This window comes from Benincasa hispida, chromosome 9 (assembly GCF_027475165.1).
Source record: "Benincasa hispida cultivar pf3 chromosome 9, pf3_genome.v1.1, whole genome shotgun sequence".
In the NCBI taxonomy this organism is placed as follows: Eukaryota; Viridiplantae; Streptophyta; class Magnoliopsida; order Cucurbitales; family Cucurbitaceae; genus Benincasa; species Benincasa hispida.
In genome coordinates this window covers 37,068,324-37,092,174 of record NC_143486.1, presented here as the reverse complement: position 1 = coordinate 37,092,174, position 23,851 = coordinate 37,068,324, and the positions used below count along the sequence as shown (strand labels likewise).

The 23,851-nt window shown below is 34.6% G+C and overlaps 1 long non-coding RNA gene across 1 annotated transcript; it reads left to right on the top strand.

The window, feature by feature from the left end:
* Nucleotides 1-2,288: 2,288 nt before the first annotated feature.
* Nucleotides 2,289-4,430, top strand: LOC150033783 (uncharacterized). Its single transcript, XR_016532352.1, has 2 exons — nucleotides 2,289-2,686; nucleotides 3,641-4,430. It is a non-coding gene; the product is annotated as an uncharacterized LOC150033783 (long non-coding RNA).
* Nucleotides 4,431-23,851: the final 19,421 nt, after the last annotated feature.

The following is a 23,851-nucleotide window of genomic DNA, read 5'->3' as shown; positions in this document are numbered from 1 at the left end:
AACATCTCATTTTCTTTGGACACAACATTCAAGCTATTGATGCATATCTTCTCAATAGGGTGCCATAACCTGTAACCTTTGACTCCTGGTGTAAAGCCCAAAAAACATACACTATACTGCCCTAGGTTTCAACTTGCCTTGGCTTTGATATATGTATCCCACATTCCCAAATATCTTCAAATGTTCTAATTTGGGAAGATGTCCTGTCCACTTCTCCTCAGGTGATTTTAGCTTAATAGAATGGTGTGGACATCAGTTTAGGGTATAAATTGTATAGGAAACAGCTTCTGCCTCGTATTTCTCAAGTATGAGTGTGTTTGAAAGCTGACACCTTACCCTTTCAAGTACTATTCTCTTAAGTCTTTCAGCCATCCCATTTTGTTGAGGTATATATCTCACTGTTTTATGTCTTATAATTCTATTTTTCTTGCAAAACCAATTGAATTTTTCTCCATAAAACTCTAAACCATTGTTAATTCTCAAATGTTTAATGTGTTTAGAGGTTTGTTTTTCAATTAAGGTCTTCCATTATTTAAATTTCCCAAAAACCTCATCTTTAGTTTTTAAGAAATATGCCCAAATTTTTCTTAAATAATCATCAATAAATGATAGGAAATACCTTGCACCACTTAGGGGGAGAGTGAGCTGGACTACAAAGGTTAGAGTGCACATACTCTAGAATTTTCTTAGTAGTGTTATTGCCCCTTTGGAAAACTCTGCCTTGTTGTCTTTCCAAGTATGCAATGCTCACATAAATGCAAATTATTTCCAACTCCATTAGGAAGTATGCCTTATTTTGATAGGACTTGCAATCCTTTCATACTAATGTGTGACAATCTCTTGTGCCATAGTTCATCTTGTGTAAGGTCTCCATCTGAAGCAATTAAAGCTGACTGTGTCATCTAAACATCTTTGATGATATACATGCCATTGATTTTTGTAGCCACAATAACCACTTTTGAGTCTTTTGTTATCTCAAAAGTTCCTCCAACTTTTCTATACTCACATCCTATGGAATCAAACATCCCTAATGATAGGAGGCTTCTCTTCAAGGTTGGGACATGCCTTAGTTTTACTGAACCATCTTTCATTTTTAAAGAAACAAAGTCTATTCCAACAACCTTACATGTATTGTTATTTACCATGTAGATCAATTCTCCATCCCACTTCTTATAAGTGCAATACCATCCTTTAGATGGTGTCATATGGATTGAGCATCCGGAGTCTATCACCTAATTTTGGGTTTCCATAGAATTCTAGCTTGCACACTCATGAGTGGCTGCCAAAGCATCTGAGTACACAAAGAAGTTTTCTCCCACAACTGTCTCTGTCTGTTTTCCACTTTTATTATTCTAGTTCAACTTCCTTTTCTAGGAATAACAATCCTTCTTCATATGTCCCATTTTGTGGCAAAAATTTCACTTGATCTTCGATTTTTTTTCACCATTTTGTTTCCCTTTACCAGTGTTTCTTTGTCTTCCATTTTGAAAATAGCCTTTCACCCCCTTATTGTTCTTTCTTAGTCATTTGCAACTCAAGTTCTCGAACTCTGATTGCTGAAACAATAGCTTCTGTTTTGATTTTCTCTCTTCCATACTTCATAGCTACCTTAACATCCTTGAATGAATCTGGTAATGAATTCAACAAGATAAAAGCTTCATTTTCTTCATCTGTGTTATCTTCTATTGACTTGAGTTCTAAAGATAATCTCTTGAAATCATTTAGATTTTCTGTAAGGGATTTAGCAGTGTCCATTCGATAGGTAAAGAATCTTTCCCATAGGAAAGCCTTGTTTGGTAAATCTTTATTGAGATATATCTCGTTATGTTTGTTCCAAAGATCATAGTCAGTCTTCTGATCAACTATCGACTTAGCACACTGTCAATAAAATTTAAGACTATGGTTCATAAGCATTTACCTCCATAGTCTCTTTTTCTATATTCGTTAGAGTGGTTGGTAGCTTTGTCGAATCTGAGATGGCCAAAAGAGCCTTCTGTTATCCAAGAACTGCTTTAATTTTTGCCTTCTATAACTCAAAGTCTAATCTTCCATCAAATTTTTCAATTTCAGATCTTGTTGCAACCATTCTTGAATTTCAATATTACTGTTCTTTGAATCTTGATCTTTAAGAATCTGAATCTTGGTCTTGGTCTGGTCTTGGACTATTCTTGGCTCTGATAACACTTATTTAGTTTAAAGCCCAAACAGTTTGGTTGAAAAGAAACTTCTGTGAAGAATATACTTCCATGTAGTCTCCCTTAATACCACACACGTGTATTGCACTTAGAAAGAAGATAACCCAAATTGAATTAATCTTCTACTCTCAATACATGCAAAATTCCACAATTCTCAACCTTTCTCTCTTGTTCTTTCAAGAACTTGAAGAAGAGGATGAGGATGGAGGTAAATCAAGGCTGAAAAAGATGAAGATCATGAAGAAAGATAGGAGAAGATGAAGATCAGAGTTAAGGAAGAAGAAAAAAACACAATTTTAAAGTGGTTCGACAAAATAGCCTACGTCCACTATGCAAGGGGGGTAAATTTCTTTATTGCCTTTTCAATTCTTATAGAGATATACAAAATGAACTCACTCCCCTCCGAACTTACTTCTGTTCTTATTTATATTTAGAATTTACAAGAGTGAAAGAAGGTTGAAGGTAAGCTTGGAGGTTACAACAGAAAACAAGTATGCTCTTTGTATCTTTTTTAACAATAATCATTTGATTTTTAACTTTTAAAATAAGCTTTTTATTTGTTATGTACTCAATTTTTTTTGTAAGTGCTTTAAAAACCAAGCTAAATTTAGATTTAAAAATGATACTAAAAACTTGTTTTCATTTTTTAAATTTGACTAAGAACTCACTTGTTCGTTCAGAATGGATGATAATTGTTCTAATTTCCCTAAATCTTTTGAAAGTAGCATATGTTTGCATGGAAAAATAGAACTAAATTTCTTTCAATATTTTAAACATTCATTATAGGGCATCGAGCTCCAAGTGCATCTAGTTTACTATTTTTCCAAATTATTGGTGATAAAAAAAAAGTGACAATAACAAGAGCTAGAGTTAAAGGATTTCAAGAAGGATTAAATGCTTGATTCCAAACTAAGTTTCTAGCATATGGTGAAATATTGTAACCTTTCAAGCTTCAAGGTCACCGAAGAAACATAATGAATATGAGAATTCAGATTTATCTACACTCTTAATGCATTATGTATCAATTTAAATTAATTTATTTACATTTATGAAAGTTTATGTATGGAGTTGAAAACTTTTGGCTAAATCTAGACTACATAAATGAAATGTTACGTCATTCTATACTGGCTTTTCAATTAGTATAAATATTGTACTTTGGTTCTTTGTGATATTGAAGTATAAGTCGATTTTGAATGATTTTTTCATAGAGTTTAATCTCTCAAGCTTTTCATTCTTTCTTTGTATTCTCGTGTTTGTAATGCATGTTTTAGAACTTTTAATCTAGTTTGATCAATTAGATTGTGGAGAGTTCGAAATCTTGAAGATAAGAACAAATTCTCCTTTTTTCTTGTTCTTTGACCAATCTTTTTAAGCCAAATCTGTTTAACTTTCTGAGGGGTTGTTTATCATTTAATTATCAAGAGTATGTTCTTTTATCATTGTAGGGGTTCAACTTGAATAAGAGAAGATCTCAAACGTAATTGAGGTAGTTCCCTTTATCAATTGGATTTAAATCTATCTTTGAATTAAATTGAGGTTGAGATATTTTTATGGAACATTGTGGCTGATGATTAAAATTGAAAGTTTTGAATAGAAAATGTCTAAAAAAAGTTCATATTTGGACTTGCATCAATCGACTATTTAGAAGGGGGATTGGAAAAACTTTTAGGGTGCGTTTGGCGTATAGAGTTGGGTTGAGTTGAATTGGTAATAATTGTCCGTGTTTAGGGTGCAGAGTTGAGCTGAGTTGGTAATAATTGTCTGTGTCTTGAGTGTAGATTTGAACTGAGTTGGTTTAGAAGTCTAGTTGTTGTTGTGATTGTTGTTATTATTGTTGTTGTTGTGTTATTGTATTATTGTGTTTTTTTTTTTGCTTAACTTTTTGTGCTACCATTCAACTACACATACCTTCCCAAATTCTTAGCACTCTTTTGAGATGTGAACTCAATAAATAAAATTATATTTTTCAATTTCTACATGTAACTATTGCACTTAATGTAGACAAAATACTAATATTTATATAATCAACAACCCTACAATATACTTTAACGGTCGTGGAACGTATGCGTTGAACATGCATAAAAAATAAGATTTCCATTAGGGTTATATTTACATGTTCAGTTTTTTCACAAAAAATATATAAACATGTGTTGAGATTTATGCTCTAAATCTCATGGTTTGTAATGTATAAACAAAATTTATTTATTTAATAAAATAACGAGTTATTTTATTTGACATTTAGACTTGTATGATTCAATCCAATAAATTAAGATCCAAGATTATTTCATGTAACTTAAACAGTATGTGGTTGACATATAGATGAATCATGTTCAAGTTTTAATCTAAATAGTCCATAGTATATAGATAAGGTTGGGTACTTTATCCTGACAACACTGAGGACACGACCCACTTTGTAATCGTTACAAATAATTTGATCTAATTCGTTCACGTAGAGGCATGAGAGTGAGGGTATCCTTATAAATAGTTTGTATAGGATTGGACCGCGAAATAATTAATCCCTCTTTATAATACTGTTGACTGAAGAGATTAATATTTCATAGGATAACCATATGTAACTTGATCTCAATCCTCAATGAGTTATGAACTCTTGCCTGTGAGGGCTTGCCCTTTGATTTGTATGGGTGAGAGTGGCTCGTATCATCGACTCAATACATTTGGGGACAAAACCGAGTGGAGAGCTGGGAATATAGCTACACAAGATGGAATTCACTTCTTCCCATCTTTAGGGTAAATAGGTGAGTTATTCCCTTAGTGCTGACTCTGAGTCTTGAACAATGAGGCCCCTCCCTCTCATTGGTCAGAGAGAGATTTTGTTTATGGTAGGACTATAAACAGGTTGTTCATTAGAGGATTTGTGGGACTTAAGGAACAAAAGGTAATTACAAGAGTAAAATGCTAATTTGACCCAACTGTAATTATGAACGACTTATGAAGGATCAAACTATTGATAATGGTTATATCCATAGACACAGAAATATTCAACAATGCGAAGAGTGTAACTATGTATCTGTAGTTGAGTGACCGATAGTTAATGAATGTTGATTTATTTAATTAAAGAATTTAAATAATTAATCTCGAATCATTGAAGCTTCTAATCTATAGGTCCATTAGGTCCCCTACTAGCTCGCTGAGGGTAAACAAAGATTAAATAGTTTTGAAAGAATTTGAATTATTCAAATTACAAGGGAATATATGTTAATTGTATGCGATACAATTAATATAATGTATATAGATACATTATATTATAAAGTTAATTTCGAATGAGATTCAAAATTAAACTATATAATATGAGAGAATAATGTATTTGAATAAGATTCAAATATTAAATAATATGAATGAGATTTATATTAAAAAAAAGGTTAAATTTAATGTGAATGGGATACACATTAAAATTATAGGTTATGAGAGAGAAATACATTTGAATATGATTCGAATATAATATCAATTAAATATATGATATTTTATTAACTAATGTTAAATAATTAGATTAAGTAATAATTATTTAATTAACTAAATTAAATTTGATTTAATTTAAAATCAAATTAAATAAAAATCCTCTGCAATTATAGGGTAGTTGAAGAGAGTGGGGTGAAGGGAATCAACTCCTATCATGTTATGAATAATGTTGCGCTAAGATAGATTATGCGTTGAATTGTAGCTATGTTACACGTTCAGCTATGCGTTTGTCACAAGTTTTCTTATATCAAGTCCAAGTTTTCTTAAGTTTCTCAGTAAGTACCAAGGTCGAACACAGGGACTCTTTACTAAAGTGTTTGTGTGGTTAATGTGTTTTCGACGAGAGCTAATCAAAGTACAACGGAGGAAAATACTTGTGATCATGAACCTACTCGATGAAATTAACTAAGCAATCGATGAGCAACTTAAGAATGATCTTGAGAATTCTAAGAAAGCAGTAGCTTTAGCTTGTAGTGGAAAATGAATGGAGGAAGCAGGGTTGGGGGAAGTCAGTTCCAAGTTCCTAAATCTAACATCAAGGGTAATCTAGGCTCTCTAACATTCGTTCATTGCACACTCTCAGCGACTAGCCACATTTGTCATATCTCTATGACGCATGAATGATGTTGTGTTGAGCATAAAGTTATTTTTATTTCTAGAAATATGTCTTATTTTACTTAGTGAGTTCCACAACTACTTACCCTCTCGGGCAATTGGTTATAGCTACTCAACTCTATGTGATCATAGGCAAGAATTGACGTAGTAATGCACTAAATAAACAGGATTAACCTTCAAAGCTTAAACTTAGCTCATGGTATTAATCTTCCCCTTTACCCCATAGAATTTAGCTACCCATGGCAAAGGAAAAAGAAATGGTAAAGGTAGATGAGATGATGAAAATAATCATGATAATATATAGAAGTAGAAGATGCCGATTACAAAATGAATTAATGTCTTAATAACAAAATGTAATACAATAAAGAAAAACGAGAAGTAAGAAGTGATGTGCAGTTATTAGCAATCTCTTGCTTCAATCTGATGAGGTACTAAGGCTGTTGGTGAGGCTGATGGCAATGCAATATGGAGAAGGCTCTCTCAAGCACTTGCTCTGGCGAGTTCTTCCGGTGGTAAATCGAAGGGTCTTTTGGAAGTGGAGAATGCTCTAGAATGCTCTCAAATGTGCTGTTGCTCATGGTCTAAAGATTTCGACTAAGGATTCACCTCTCTGTCGTCCGAACTCTCGAACCTCTTTTCTCAAGTGTCAAGGCTCTATTGTTAGAGCCATGCGCTGACAGATTTGGGTCTCTCGCTTTGATTAGTCACCATCTTTGACTTAGCTGGGGAGAAGTTTAGCACTACTATCATAGTCAACATTCTAAAGTTGTGGCAGAAGATCCACTGGGATTGTGTCAAAGATCCCAAGGCATGTAGTCAAATGTTCCTTCATCGGGTAAGAGTGTCACACACCTTTCTAGATTACCCTCTTAATCCAAGAAATGATGTGAAGATAGCAGTTGACAACTATCTTATGACAACTACTATCCAACCTGTTCCTACAAACCTGTATCCTTAGCACGTGTTGACCTGATAGTAGTTAAAGAAAATCTTATCACAATTACATACATAATCTAGTCTATCACTTAACTACACAGGTGCTACTGTCTAGAATATTTACATCCATTTACATCATAGTCGTCCAAATAACAAATATTTACATGTACCACATTTGTCTCCAAAATTCTACCTTGAAACCCAAATGTGTACAGACAAAATTAGGGTTTAAACAGGACAAGTAGATCACCTAAACTTCAAGTTACTGGAAAATTCTCATAGTGACTGACTAGTAGATCTACTCGGCTTTGGGACGTCAATAGCTACCTGGGTAGAGAAAAATGTAAAAGAATGAGCTTAAAATACCCAGTGAGTGACTATTTAAAATAAAACATGCTTTTAACATAAATAACATAGACATGATTTCTCATAAAGCATTTATATGATCATTTTCAGGGTTTTGAAATAAAACTGAGAACACGAAAACATATCATATGTTAAACCCTGAGATGAAGCTCATTATTATTCTTATAAAACACCTCTACTCCTCTGTCTGAATATATGGAAAATCCCTTTTGCTCAATCCATGTTAACCTTAGTTGAGAGAGAGCCCTTTTGCTCGATCTCATCAACGTCAACAATATGGGTCATACGTACACGTTAGGCTGGATTGGGTCCTGACCACCTTACCATACCTTCGGTGTCGAGGATCACTAGTGTAACTAAACTCTGGGTACCTTACCATACCTTCAGTACCAACTCTGGGTACCTTACCAGACCTTTGGTACCATACAAGGCACAAAACATTTAAAACATACTACAAATATAATAACAGAATACTCATGTGAGTTAATCATACTTCATAAATTCCATATCATCACATAGTGCCTTCTAAGCAATAAGTATAAATCATAGGCATAAAGTTACTAAAATCGTATGCTAAATTCACATATGAAATCCCGTTTATTTGAAAACATGGATCATGTGACCAACCTATGAGTAAAGCATGCATTGTAAAAATTAAGGTTTTAAATAGCATGTTGCATTAGTTATACATTGAAACCATCTGCAAAATTGATTATTAGTGAACATTTATAAAAACTTGTCACTCACTGTCTTAAGCTACTTTTTCAAGGGTTTGTAAGCTTCTCCTATTTGCGCTTGTCCTGAAATAAGAAAAGGTCCCTTGGTCAATATAATTAGCTCCATTTTCAAGCTTAACGCATAAACTTAACTTACTAGTAATTTCATCGCACCATGAACAAGTCCACTACATCCTATCCCATCTCATCGCATCATCTACTCTTAGCCATTTTACCTTACAACTTCGCTGAATGGCGGCAATCCCTCACTCACGGTGCTCGGGTAGGCACTAGAACACATTTTTTAGCCTATGCGATGAGCGTCCACTATATGACACACTCAAAGCGTCTCGACTATGAACACTTTGTTAATGCTTACACGCATTATCACATATCATCGGCTGGTCAACTGCTTGCTTATTCTCTAGATGCAACTGCCTGCTTATTCATCCACAATACCATTTCAGATTTCAATCTTCTAGATTCCATTACTCTAACTCCAGCCATTAACTAGCTAGACTTCCTTTAATGAATTCACTCATAGACATCTTAACTCTCTTATCTTAGAATTTGAGCATCAACTTCCTTTGGATCGATTGGAAACCCTCAACTCTCTCCCAAGCTTGCCCGAGGGTTTTTTAATACTTCCTGAGCTTCAGATGGTAAAACAGTTAATTAAATGGCCCTTAGGCGTAGAAAATTTTTGGTAAAACAGTTTCCTTCTTTATAAGGCCTATTTATACTTAGGCTTGCATGAATCATCTTACTTAATTAAATGCCACCTGATATACTAATCCATAATTAACATTTCTAAGACCACCACCTAACCCACTTACTAATTGTTTAAGTTGAACACTCTAACTTAACTTCATTGCATGGACTTGCGGCCATTTAAGCCATTTCATGGTCATCACATACTTCTAGCCTTCATCACTTCCTCTGAACGGCATCTTCAACGCATTGGTTCATAGCCGCCTCTTTGTCGATTAGCCTTCACCATTTGCATACGAGATTGGTCACATACTTCCTCTATACCAACATCGACCATTTTTCCTCATCCAAGAGCCATATTACTTCTTCCACGATCTTCCACATACTACATAGCTGTACTTAGCCATAATGTCCCCTTCTTGGACTTCTGGCCACATAGTTCAACAAAACTAGCTGCATGACGTGTCATAGCTCCATCGCATAAAAGCCTCTACTTTCCTTTAAGTGTTAACTCATCTCTACTTCACCCGAGAGCTTAACATTCCACATTTAGCATATTTTTCTTGTCCTCTAAGTACCTGAGGGTATGAATTTCTAACACTTAGAGTATTTTTCCTTATTCCATCTCACATACACACACATTAAGCTTCCTATACACTTCAACTGATACAAACATCATAAGTACATATTGACAAGAGCTTAAATACATAATTAAGAGGACAAACATAATTAGCTAATAAAACAAGTTTAGGGGTTTACAAAGAGCTCGACGCATACTGACAGATCCTGCGATCAAATGCAAAATATAACACTTCGGCGTAGGTTAACCCATGATATGTGGTTGATAACTTGTAGAAATACAAGTTATTGTAGCCTTTTACTTAGAATAATGAGGGTAGATAGGCAGATCATGCGTCAATAATGCTAGGAATTCATGCTAAAAATGATACTTGCGCTGAAGTGCACAAAAAAACCCTGATAACTGCATATTATGAGTTAACATGCGTTAATGTGTATATTTTGAAGTTATCACAGGAGTTGATCGCATGCATTGATCTTGATGAAGAAATATTAATCACATGCCTCGAGATATCTGATCTTGTTCCAACGGATTTCCTGCTGCAACTTCAGAGGATGACCATGATGTTGGTTTAAACAAGCATACAGGAGAAGACTTCAAGATCATTAAGCACTCTAATTCATTAATTTTAGCATGAAATCAAGCATGTTCATACAATATGAAGAGGGTTTCGGAAATACCTTTGAAGAACTCCTTTGATCTTCACAAATCAACACCAATCTCCTCAACTACAGGTTGTGAACCACCAGAAGATCTTCCTTACTATTCTCTAGGACCATAGATTGAGTTATGGGACTCAAATTGGGTTGAGATTAGGGAAGAATTTTAGACGATAAGATGTTTTCTGCAGAAACTCGAATAACCTCTTCTTCAATCTCTAAAACAAAAAATTTTAGCTTTTGCATGCCAAATTCTCAACTCAATCTTGTGTGTTTTATTCATCTTCAGCATGCTAAGAGTCTTCATCAAATGAAGACACCACCTACTTCCCCAATTTAGGTGGATTTGAGTGGAATGCAAGATGTTTTTCAAAGTGGGAAAATCCCACATTTAGTGGGTTTCTCCAAAACACCCAATTTCTTTTAAAACTGAAATTTATTTTAAAAATTAAAAATAATTTCTGTTTTAATTCCTTTAATTAAACTGAAATTTTAATAATTAAATTTTTAATAAAATTAATAATTAATTAAATAATTTAATTAATTTAATATAATATTAAATTAAGTAAACACCAATTCCACTACTATGAATCCCTATTCATGTAATTTGATATTTAAATGGAATTTAAATATCAACCAATTCTCCAATTCCCTTACTTTAAATTTGAACATTTCAAATTCACTCATCATGCTATTCTAAGGTTTATTTTGTTTGTGAGCTAGTAGGGGGACCTAATGGACCTCCAGATCATGGGTTCCAACGATCCGAGATTAACCAGCTAAACTCTTTAACCTAATTAAACAAAATTCATTAACTACTAGGTCACTCCACTAAAGCCTAGTAGTTGCACTCCTCTCAATGTGGATATATTGTGTCCACTCGATATAACCATAATTAGTAAGTTAACCCTTCACAGGTTGTTTGTAATAACGGCTGGGTCAATAGCTATTTTATCCCCGAGATTACCTCTAGTTCTTTAAGTCTCACTGATCCTCTATTGAACAATTGGTTTGAGATCCAATCATTAAATTGAGTCCCTAAAATGGGTGGCTTATTGTGCCGATGCAGTTGAGCCAACCCTCACCCATGCAAATCTAAGGATAATACCGAATAAACAGGAGTTCATAGTTAGCTCAAGATTAAGGTTAAGTTACCTAGGTCATCGCTTTGAAATAGTCAGACTTAAACAGTAAATAACATTATAAAGTAAGAGTACTTATTTCTTGGTCCGATCTTATGCACTTTTTACATAGAATGCCCCCACTCCTCATGTCTCCACATGAACGTATATGTAGGAATATAAAGAACACATGCACAACAGAAGCAAGGATCAATAACATTCTAATTACATAAAAACAAGAATAAGCATGCATAAGGGATAGAAATTACAACCTTTATAGAATCCATCACAATCTTCCTCTCCCAAGCTCGATCGACACCACCAACAATAAATCTTCACTATTCTCTAGTTGAAGAACATGATGGTAGGATCGTTTTATTAGTGAAAAAAAGGGAAAATCACTTTAATAAAAGGAGAGTAAAGAGATATAGGTGGAAGACTTTTGGTCAAAAGTCAAAGAAGCATTAGATTTTTCAAAATTCAAAAATCAAACTATTTATAGAAAAAATACATGCAAAATCCTATCTTGCATGTCTTCCACCTCAGACTCCACTAGCTTGTAAACTTTAGGTGTTAAGCTTGGGAAGTGCCACTTCAAAGCCCACTTAGTTAGTGGAAAAATCCAACAATTGGACTTTTTCCACTAACTAATTTTTTATTAAAAAATGAAAAACAATTTTCAAATTTTAGAAAATTATTTCATTAAAACAATTTCAATTAAATAAATAAAACAAATTTATATCACATATTAAATTGTCTTTGACTCCTAGCTTTGATTAATCACATTAATCAAGTTTAAAAAAACACTTTCATGCTAATGATCAAGTATACTCTAAAAAATAACTAATTAATAAATTAATTATTTAATTATAAATTATATCTCATATAAAATACAATTTTTCCTAAAGGCCAAATTTGAACATTTCAAATTCTTACTTCACCTAGTTTTTCAATTTTGTCCGTATTGAGCTTGCAAGGAGACTCGATGGACCTACAGATCATGGACTCCAATGATCTGAGACTAACTGGTCGAACTCTTTAACCTAGCTAATCAACATTCATTAACTAACAGGACTTTCCACTATAACCTGTAGTTGCACTCCCCTCACTGTAGATATATTATGTGTCCATTTGATATAACCGTCATCAATAAGTTGATCCTTCATAGATTGTTCGTAACCTCAGCTAGGTCAAATGAACAATTTATTTAGGATCATAATCACTAAATCCATTCCCTCTCAAGCCAACGAGAGGATGGGGCCCCTTGTTCAAGACCCCGGATCAGCCCTTAAGAGAACAACCTTTCTACTATCCCTAAAATAGGTAAGAGTGAATTCCATCTTGCAAATTCTATGTCCCAGCCATCTACCCGGTCTTATCCCTGAAATGGGAGGCATATTGAGCAGCGATGTTGAGCTTACCCTCACCTATGTAGATCAAGGGACAATCGCAAATAAACAAGATTTTATAGACAGCTCAGGATTCAGATCAAGTTATCTAGGTCATTAATAAGTGAAATTAAGTGTTAATCGTAAACGGTGTTAATACGTAATAATGATTATTTCGTGGTCTGTCTTACACAATCTCATCGTATAGAACACCCCTGCTTAGATGTCTCTACATGAACGAACTAGTCACATCGTTTAAGACACTTTACAACATTTGTAACAATCATAAAGCAGGTCGTATTCAATATTATCTCCAGAAATAGGTACCCAACCTAATCTAAGTACTATAGATTGTTTAGGCTATTTTACTTGAACTTGATAAAGTTTATGTCTCCACATATAGTCCAAGTATTCATGAAAATAACCAAAGGTTCATAGTTTATTGGATTTAGAGTTATTAAACAATCAACAACACTTATCTGAGTAAACTTCATATATGTTTACTGTTTACAAAACTACAAGTTTTAGGATATACAACCCAACAAAATCAGGATCACTTCATTTGTAGCACTTTACAACATTTGTAACATCTACAAAGTGGGTTGCATCCGATAGTGTCCCCAGAATAAGGTACCAAGCCTTATCCGTATACTATAAACCATTTTGGCTACCTACTCGAACTTGATCCACTTTTATGTCTCCACATAAAGTTCAAGTATTCATGTGTTAGCCGTGGATCTTTAGTTTATTGGATTTATTTCTAAAACGAGATGAGCAATTCATATATTAAATAACAACTTTATGGAATCAAAGTTCAATAACATCTTTATTGATTAACAAAATAAGTTTATTGTTTACAAACCAAGAGTTTTAGGACATAAAACCAAACACATGATAATAATGCTGACATCCTCACCCTTCTTGTTAAGGATGGTGACTATCCATTACAAAATCCCCGAGGTCATCAGAGGGTGGCTCTATAAATAGAGCCTTCACATCAATGGCAAAGTATTTAGGAACTCTGCCTTAGGTAGAATCTTGTGTTCACAGGCGATAACACATTCAAGAGTTTCTCTAAGAGTTTTTCATTTCCATAGATCACCTCCGATTGATGACCGGAACTACACTGGAGCAAGAGTCTGAGAAGGCCTTCTCCATTTCATGCTAACATTCCATCACCAGCAGCCTTGGCACACATTTGTTGGAAGCAAGAAATTACTAAAAACTAGTTGTCCATCTTTCTATCTTATCTCTACTGTTGCATTGCATTTTGGCTTAAGACATTAATACATCTTGTAACCAACACATTTATCTATATATCATCACGTTTACCTTCATTATCTTCCTTATCTTAACCATCGCTTTCTCATTTACCATGTTAATCTTCACAGGGTTAGGGGAAGGTTAATGTTGTGAACTAAGTTGAACCTTTAGAGGTCAATCCTATTTGCTTAATGTATAATTATTTGAATGCTTGCCTTTGATCACTCATTGACTCAAGCAGCTATGACCAACTATCTGGGAGGGTAAGTAGTTGTGGAACTCACTAAGCAACGTAAGAAGTGTTTCTAGAGATAGAAATAACCTTATGCTCAATGCATCATCATTATGCATCATAGAGATAAGACAAGTGTGGCTAGCCACCGAAAGGTGTGCGACAAACGGATGATGCGAGCCAGGATTCTACTTAAAGCTAAACTTAGAGATGTGACATTGATTTCCCTTAAACCCTGCTTTTCTTATGCATTTTTATTATGCGTTAAAGCTGTTGTTTCCCTAAAGACTCTCATAATTATTCATCAAATGCTCACTGCTTATTTAGTTGGTTTAGTCGCATTAGTTAATTCATCACATACTAGTTAGTCACATGCTTCGTACTTTCTTTATTTTAGTCATTTAGATTCTGCATGAAACACATTACTTTACAACTGTCTTTAGCTGCAAGTCCCTGTGTTGGACCTTGAATCATCTCGAGAAACTTGTGATCTTGTTATGCTCGGCAAGAGAACAAGAAAATTTGTGACAAGAGCGCATGATCAAACTATTAGGGTTGATGCCCTAAATCTCATAAGGTCTTATAGTTTGTAATTATAATGTATAAACATTTTATTTATGTAATAAAATATATGATGTTTTATTTCATTTTTAGTTTCATTAACCACAAACCAATAAACTAAGATCCAAGGTTATCTTGTAGATTAAACATGTATGTAGAGACATACGGGTGGATCATGTTTTGAGTGTTAACCTAAATGGTCTGTAGTAGATGGATAAGGCTGGATACCTTATCCTGGTGACACTATGAGTATGATCTACTTTATAGATGTTACAATTTTTGTAAAGTGGTACAAATGATCTGATCCTAATCATACATGTGGAGATATATGAGTGGGGATATTCTATGCAAAGGAGTTTGTATAAGACTGGACCACAAAATGTTTAGTTTATTATATAACGTCATTCATAATAAAGACTACATTTCACTAGGATGACCATAGGTAACATGACTTGAATCTTGAGTGAGTTGTGAACTCCTACCAATGAAGATGGTCCTTTAATTTATATGGGTGAGAGTGGTCTGATCGTTGACTCAACAAGCCTACCATTTTGGGGATTCATCTGATTGGGGAGCTAGAAACACAACTACACAAGAGCGAATTCACTCCTTCTCCAACATCAGGGTAAGTAGATAAATTGCTCCCTTAAAGGCTGATTCTAGAGTTTGAACAATGTGGTGCCACACCCCCTCCTGGCCTGAGAAAGGTCTAATCATAGTTGGACTATGATTTATTGTTTATTAGAAGGACCCGTGGAACTTAAGGAAATAGATGTAACTACAGGGACAAAACAATAACTTTGGCCCAACTGTACTTACGAGCAATTTGTGAAGGGTCATCGTAATATTGATTGGTTATATCCAATGGACATAGAAATATATCTGTAGTGTGAAGAGTGTAGTTATCTGTCTTTAGTGAAGTGCCCGACAGTTAATGGATAGTAAATAATTTAATTAAAGAGTTTAATTAATTATTCACGTACCATTGGAGCTTCAAGCTATAGGTCCATGAGGTTCCCTCAGTAGTTCAACGAGAATAAATGATAAACTGTTTTTGAATTAATTTGAATTGTTCAAATTAATTGAGGGAATTATTTATACATGATATAATTAATTTAATTCTAATTATATATGATATAATTACTATAATGTATTTGATATATTATAATATAAAGTTTATTTGAGAGGAAATAAATATTTGAATATGATACAAATATTAGTTATGTGAATTGGATTCATATAATTAATTTAATATAAATCAGATTTATATTAAATATCATGGTTAAGAGAATTAACCTATAGGCTATATTGTATTTGATACAATATAGAAACTATAGGTTATATGTTACATGAGATATAACATACATATATATATATATGTGTGTGTGTATGTATAATAAATTAATTATTATATATAGATATATATTATATTAATTTAAATTAATTATTATATATAGATATATATTATATTAATGTAGGAGTTGGCAAAAGAGGATATGATCATCTTCATCCTTCTAGATCCAAGGTGTGATAGAACAATTTTGTATTATTTTTCCCGCTCTCTCACTCTACTTTCTAAAAGAAAAATTCTCTTAGATCCCTTCTCTCACCAAAATAGCCAGAACCCATAATTTCTGGTTCTCATCCTAAGATTACAGAGGAAATCAAGTGGTGGTGATCCATTCAGTTTGAGTGTTTTTATGTGAAGATCAGATCTTCAAAAGTAAGGGATCTTGAACCTTAAAATTTTATTCTTCTATATTTTTTTAGCATGTTGTATTTTATAACTTAAATGCATAATCTTCTATTCTTCTACTGTAAATTATTAGATCTGTGAAATTTGGGAAAATGGGGACGATCCACTTTCTCTCAATTAACTGGTTCCTTCACAAGCTACATTAACGCACATTCAGCTTAGCGCATAACCATATTTAATGCATATAATCATCGAACGACAGTCAGCAGGGTTTTCAAATGTACTTTAGCGCAAATATAGTTTTAAACATGAATTCTTAGTATTATCAATGCATATTCAGCCTGTCTAACCTCCTTATTCTAAGTAAAAGGTATAATAACTTGTATTTCTACAATCTATCATACACCCAAATTTAGAATGATGCTTGTCCTCAACAATATCTTTTACTAAGGAAATTCAAACTTATTCTACACTTCTAAGTTGCACTGACTAGCTTTTTAGAATGTTGCACACTTGCACTCCTTTCTCAAGCAACACTACTCTCTTACGCTTAGTCACTTCTTCTGAGATATATTTTCTAAGTTTAAATCAGACAAGCATCCACTCAAAAATCTTTTACTCATTTTAAACATTTTTGTTTCCTCTTTTTGTAATGCGTTTGTTTTAAGAAAATTTTAAAATCTTGCGATTACTTACTCAAATTTGTAAGCAGGGTGTTGAACTTGGTTACATCCTTTATTTTGGCTTATCCCCACGGGTGTCATGCAAACATCAAACTACGATTGCGTGCCAAGTTCAACTCAACTTTTATCTTAGCCAAGTTTAACCTTTGTCAGACATTGGATTTGTTTTTATTTAATGTTACTTAAAATGTGTTGGTCCTGGTCACCTACCTTCGTTTTAGCTTTCCTGCACGGATTTCATGCGAAGTATTCAACTTAATTCTTATCAGGTTGGGTTTTTCCCTTGTGTTGACAGTGGATTTCATTATTAGTGTAAACTTGTGATTGTACATGTAATTTTTCTTTATGAAAGTAAACACAATGTTTAAGTTAAATACATTTGCTCAGACCTCTCCCACCCCCAAATTTTTTTAAGTAGCAAGGTCCTCATTGTTAAAAGCTAAAAACAAAATCATTTAAAAAAATTTGTAAAGATGTTTGAGTAGAGGCTTGCGCGCATCAAAATTTAGACTGTTAAACTATGAAAAAGCTACTAAGGCTAAGCAAACTATGCGACTCTTAGTGAGTGGACTTAGTGAAATTACATAATTATCATCACAGTTGCTAATTCGTCAATGCACAAGAAGGCATAAAATAAAAAAGAATTTCAAAAGGACAAAGCATACAGGATAACAAGTAAAGGAAGATAAATGAAAAATCGTGAGCACAATCAACTAGAGAATTCATGGCATTAGAAAATATAGTGCGTCGAATACAAAAGTAAATAAAAAAAAAGGATAAATACAACTCCCAAAATTACACCCCCAAATTTAAGTTTGCACTGGAGGGTCATCATCCTTGCGTTCAGGATCAGGGCCTTCTTCATCTTGGAAGTGCAGAGGCTCGCGAAGGTGAGATAGAATGGTTAGGCCAATAATCAGGTGTGCTAATACCTCTTGGAGATAGGAAATTAATAATTCGAAGTATTCGTGGGTGCATTAGTTCTAGTGGTGCATATGATGGTGAACCATGGAAACGTCGCGCTACAATTGATGAACAGACTTGGAAAGGGGCCACTGTTCGCTGTATTTTTTATTCTTAATGGTGCTTATGATGATAAATGTAAATGGTGATGAATGATTATGGTGAATGAAGAATTGAATTGATCTCTTTTGGTATGAAAATATTGCGATGTGTGGAAACCTTGTTAGTACATACAAGTTCTCTTAAGCTAGACCCAAGTATAAATCTAACCTAAGTTTTCTGCCAAGCCCAAGGTCGAACGTAAGGATTCTAGAATATAATAATGCAGTGTTTATTTTTGGATCTATTGCAGAGGTTTCTTAATTAGCTGATAGGCATGTTATTTACATTGAGCTAATGGCATGCATGAAAGAGGGACATAAGAGTTATAAGAGGAAAAAATGGGTTCGAGGATGAGTGGCTTTAAGTGTAAATGGTATGCGTTGATTTCCTAGTAGGAATAACAAGCCTATATGAGCACAATGATGATGGAATGAAGATGGTATAGATGCTTGTCTACAATCTAAGTGTATTTGCTATATATTGGAAATATGTTCTTTAGTTCTTGTTATGTTCAACATCTCTGTATGCAAATGCCACACATAATCCTATCTCTAGGGTGCATGCGTTGGTTACAAAGAACGGACAAAAGACATGAACAATTCTATCTTTAAATGAACAATTCTACCTTTAAAATTACTTCATGTCCTGACTTGATGCGTTCAATAGTTAAACTACTCTCTCGAGTGACTTAACCACTAATTCACTTCAATCTATCAATAAGGAAGATTCAAGCAGCAAATTTCATACATTCATCAAGCCAAAAAGTTCGCAAATACAAAAATTTTTGAAAGTAAACAGATGGAGAAGTGAAGAATGGTCGAAAATAAGATTGAAGTAAAGATAATAAGTGTTAATACTGAAGGATTTCAATATGAGAGTTCCATGATCGGGCTTAGATCGCTCCGATTTCACAGTGACCGGAATATAAACGATATACATTCTATACTAACAGTTATGCATAATAAACTTATCAACACCATGCTCAAAGTACAATAAAATACAGAGAAAGGGGTTCATACCAGAGGAAGACGATCTTCTTTTGTGTGAACCCACAGCAGTGGAAAACTCCACCGATCTACCAGCACCCAGCGAGTCTCTCGACTGTTACTGCATGATCCGAATGTATACGAAGAAGGATTCAGGGACAACACCACCACTAGGGAAACCCAGGTATCTTCGGCGTCAAAAACCCAAAATGTGGGCTCTAGTGAGTTTGGTTGAGGACGGAGGAAAGGGTATCGTGTAGACGACAAGCGTGCACAAGAAGAACGCTGCTATCGTATAGTGGGGATGTTTATCGTATAGTAAAGCTACATGATCGTTTAGGAAAAACTGGACGATCATTTAGAAAAGTGGTATACGATCGTTTAGGGAACGCGTGAACTATACAATCGTTTAGACGAAAGAGAATCTATCGTATAGGCTCTCAACGATCGATCTTTCATGGTTTCTTTTGGGGCACGGGGTCTCTAATTGTACGAATGAATTCTCTTCAAAAATGAAAATGATTTTCAAATATCAACCCGCGGTTACCTTAACCTTCGCGGCCTACGTTCCCACGTTCATACGTGAAAAAAATTGGTTAATTATTAAATAATTAATCAATTCATTTATTTAATAAATATAATCATATTATATTTATATCCTATAGTTTGATATTATATATCTACTATAGTATTTTTTCTCTACTTGATATAAATCATTTTTATATCTAATTTCCTCCAAAATAATGTATCTCATACATTTAGCCAATTATATCATATATAATTAACCAATCCAATTATATCATATATAATTGAACTTCCTCTTGTCAATTTGAACATTTCAAATTAACCCAAATACTGGTTCTCGACTTTATCCAAGCTACCCAGGTGACCTAATAGACCTGTGGCTCGAAGCCCCGGAATTAGCCCTTGAGTGAGTCATCTATCTACTTACCCCTGCCTCGGGGAAAGAGTGAATTCCATCTTGTGTAGCTCAATTCCCAGCTCCCAAGTCAGACGTATCCCCAAAATGGTAGGTTTGGATCGACGACTTGGCCACTCACACCCATACAAATCAAAGGACCGCCCTCAATGGCAGGAGTTCCCAACTCACTCAGGATTGAGGTCATATTACCTATGGTCATCCTAGTGAAGTGAAGTCTCTATCATGAACGGTGTTATATAATGAGACATTAACACTTCGTGGTCAGGTCTTATACAAACTCTTTGTATAGGATGCCCCTGCTCGCATGTCCCCAACACGAATGATTAGGATCAGATCATCTGTGGCAAGTCACAACACTTGTGACCATGCCATAAGGCGGGGCGCTTCCGTAGCATTACCAAGATAAGGTTTCCCTCCTATATCCATATACTACAGACCATTTTAGTTATCACTCAAGACATGATCCACTTGTATGTCACCATATACATGCTTGAGTCACATACAGATAACCAGAGATTTTATGTTTATTGGTTTGTGGTAAAGCAAATAAAACACGTACCCGAGCAAAACAACAAGATGTGAATTAAATATCATATATTAACAACACAAGTGTTCATATATATACTGCTTACAAACTACAGGACACGAGACTTTAGGGCATCAACCCCAACAGATACAAACAATTTTAGTTCAATTGAATGGAATAGTGGATGGAAATACGAAGTAAAAAGGAAATAGTCAAGTCGTAGAGTTCAATCTCGTGTCCTCTTTGGCTTGTTTTTAGTGCTTGCTATAACCAACTTGGTGGAGGAGTTGAAGAAGATATCACCCATGCTTTTCTTTGGTAGCACCTCTTTATCAACGGTGGAAAAATGGTGGTCGTCCCTCTTACTCCTTTCTTGCAAACGGTAGAGGTGAAAAAGTTCCAACTATTTGCTGTCTATTATCTAAATTGTAACTATCTAAATCTTCTTCTTGCAAGTGACTTCTTCTTATATAGGCAATCTCTCAACAACTTGGTGATGTGATTGCATTAAATTTCATACTCTTAAATACCCGCCTGCCACTCTGATTCAATCAGATGTCATCAGTCAAATGCCCATGCCTTCAAGTTGTGGTTTGACGTAAAATGCACAAGCCAAATGAATCCTTCATGGGTTGAGTAGTCTCAGACGCATACCTCTTGCGTTAGCCTCGTCTGCAACACTTGGTAGATTTTTTCTAATTCCTACATCAAAGTGCATTAGTCATGCAACTTTTACTTAAAAGGATACTTTTGTACAAGTTTATCGGATATGTAGAATTTCATGCGTTTTCCTTTGCAATGAATGTGTTTACATCACTAAAAATCCTAATTATTTCAACTTTGAGAGAACCATAACTTGTATTTCTACAAGTTATCACATCCCCAAATTTTGAACAATGCTCGTCCTCAAGCATTCCTAAAATAATTTCTCAACATACTCTCGTGAACTTAACGCACTAGCTCCACCTCTCATCATATCTTTTAAACTAAAAGTGTTTGAGATTGGCGTTTAAAATATAGGTTTATTCCCTTCCCAAAGAAATATATAATTGATCTCTCATGCAACAAGCACTTTCTTAAAGAATTCTTTTACTTTCCATAACATTTCCATCTTTCAAATCCAGTAATGCATTAGAAGGTTTTCTTATAAAAATTCTTTTAAGTGCAAGTTATTATTCTCTTTTAGGACTACCCATGCGTTGATTCAGATAACTTACCTTCGTTTTGGCTTGCCCCCACGGGTTTCATACAGACATCCAACTACAAGCAAGTGTCCTTGACAACTAAACTCTTATCTAAGCGTTTAAGCATTATGTTTCTCTTCCTTGGGCTTAGATAACGGAGTTTGGGACGAGATGGTCTTGGTTCCCTACCTTCGTTTTGGTTTAGACCCATGGGTGTCATGCTTATCTTAGACATGTAAGTTATTAAATATTAGTGTTATCATTGAGGTATCAAAGCTTCAACGCAAGATACAAAAGTAATAAAGGAAAGATAAGAGAAATATTGAAGACAAATGCAAGGATCAAAATGATATAATTTCATTCATTGGAAAAGATGGATACATGAAATTCAAAATGTTCAAATGCATACAAAAGTTCGAAATAAATATGAAATAAAAAAAGGCCAACACCCTCAAATTTATCTATGAGTCTGGTGCGTTGTCTCTGCGTTGAAGTGCAGGGTCTTCATCCATGAATCTAAGGGGATTTCTCAAGTGTTGTGGTAGGGGAGGAAGCATGGACATTCCCATCAAGACTTGGTTAATGTACTGCACCGTGAAGTTGAACTGGCCAATTGCAAATGTAGCACTTCCATGGATGTGGCCAGGGGTTTGATTTGTGCTTGAATGAACTGTTTGAGTTCATCCATGTTGGCCTGTGAGATAGGAGGTGTAGGTGCGTTTGGTTGGAGTGGTTGAGGTTAACGCATCTTCCCAACTAGGCTGTCAGTGATGTGGGTGTTGCTTGTTCCCAACCTAGTTGGCTCATTGATGGTTGTTGGTGAAGGATCCTATGAAGGCCCTTGAGAGGAACATGGGATCGGACCCAAACCCAGAACTTACAAAACATAAATTTTACAGCAAAAACATACAGATTATGCATTTAAAAGATAATTGTAGCATGCTTTAAAACAAAGGTTACATAATAGAAAATGGTAAGAATATTAAGTCGGTGATCTGGCTAGTCTCAAAGGACTGCCTTCATAGGAAAAAGTTCACAACTCAATTAAGATTCAAGTCATGTTACCTATAGTCATCCTGGTCAAATGTAGGTCTTTAGTATGAATGGTGTTATATAATGAGACTAGTCATTTCGTGGTTTGGTCTTATACAAACTTCTTTGTATAGAATATCTCCACTCATATGTCTCCACATGAATGATCAAGATCAAATCATTTGTAGCACTTTACAACAATTGTAACATCTACAATGCGGGCCATACTTATAGTGTCACTAGTAAGGTATCCAACTTTATCCATATACTACAGACTATTTAGGTTATCACTTAAACATGATCCACCTATATATCTCTACATACATGTTTAAGCTTACAAAATAACCTTCGATGTTAGTTTATTGCTTTGTGTTTAATGCAGCTAATTTTGAAATAAAACATCACATATTTTATTACATAAATAAAATGTTTGTACAATACAATTGCAAACTATAGGACCATACGAGATTTAGGGCATCAACCTCAACAGTTGGAGGATCAAATGTGGAAGGTAAGGGTGAGCAGAGAATGGAGTGTTACGAGCTTTCTGTTTCGTCAACCTGATCCCTATGATTTCATCTTGGTGTGTTAGATCAAATGGTTCATTAACAGGAGATGTTAATCTTAATGGAGGGAGAGGTAAGTTGAGGTCCATAATGTTGCTATCCTCATATTCTAACGCCAGCTCAGCTTCAGATTCTTGCTCTTCTAGTGAAGCTTCATTGCTTGGTTCTTCTTCAGAAGTCTCGACACATCTCTTCTTTGTTGCACGCTTTGAAGATTGAGGTCTCGAAGCCTTAGGCTTGAGAGGCAGGTTTGGCTGATTAGGTGAGCCTCGAAGCAAACATCTGATAAGCTTAATATCCATTAACCCATCGACCTCTTCAAAGTCATCCTTAGAGGGATGTCGCCATGT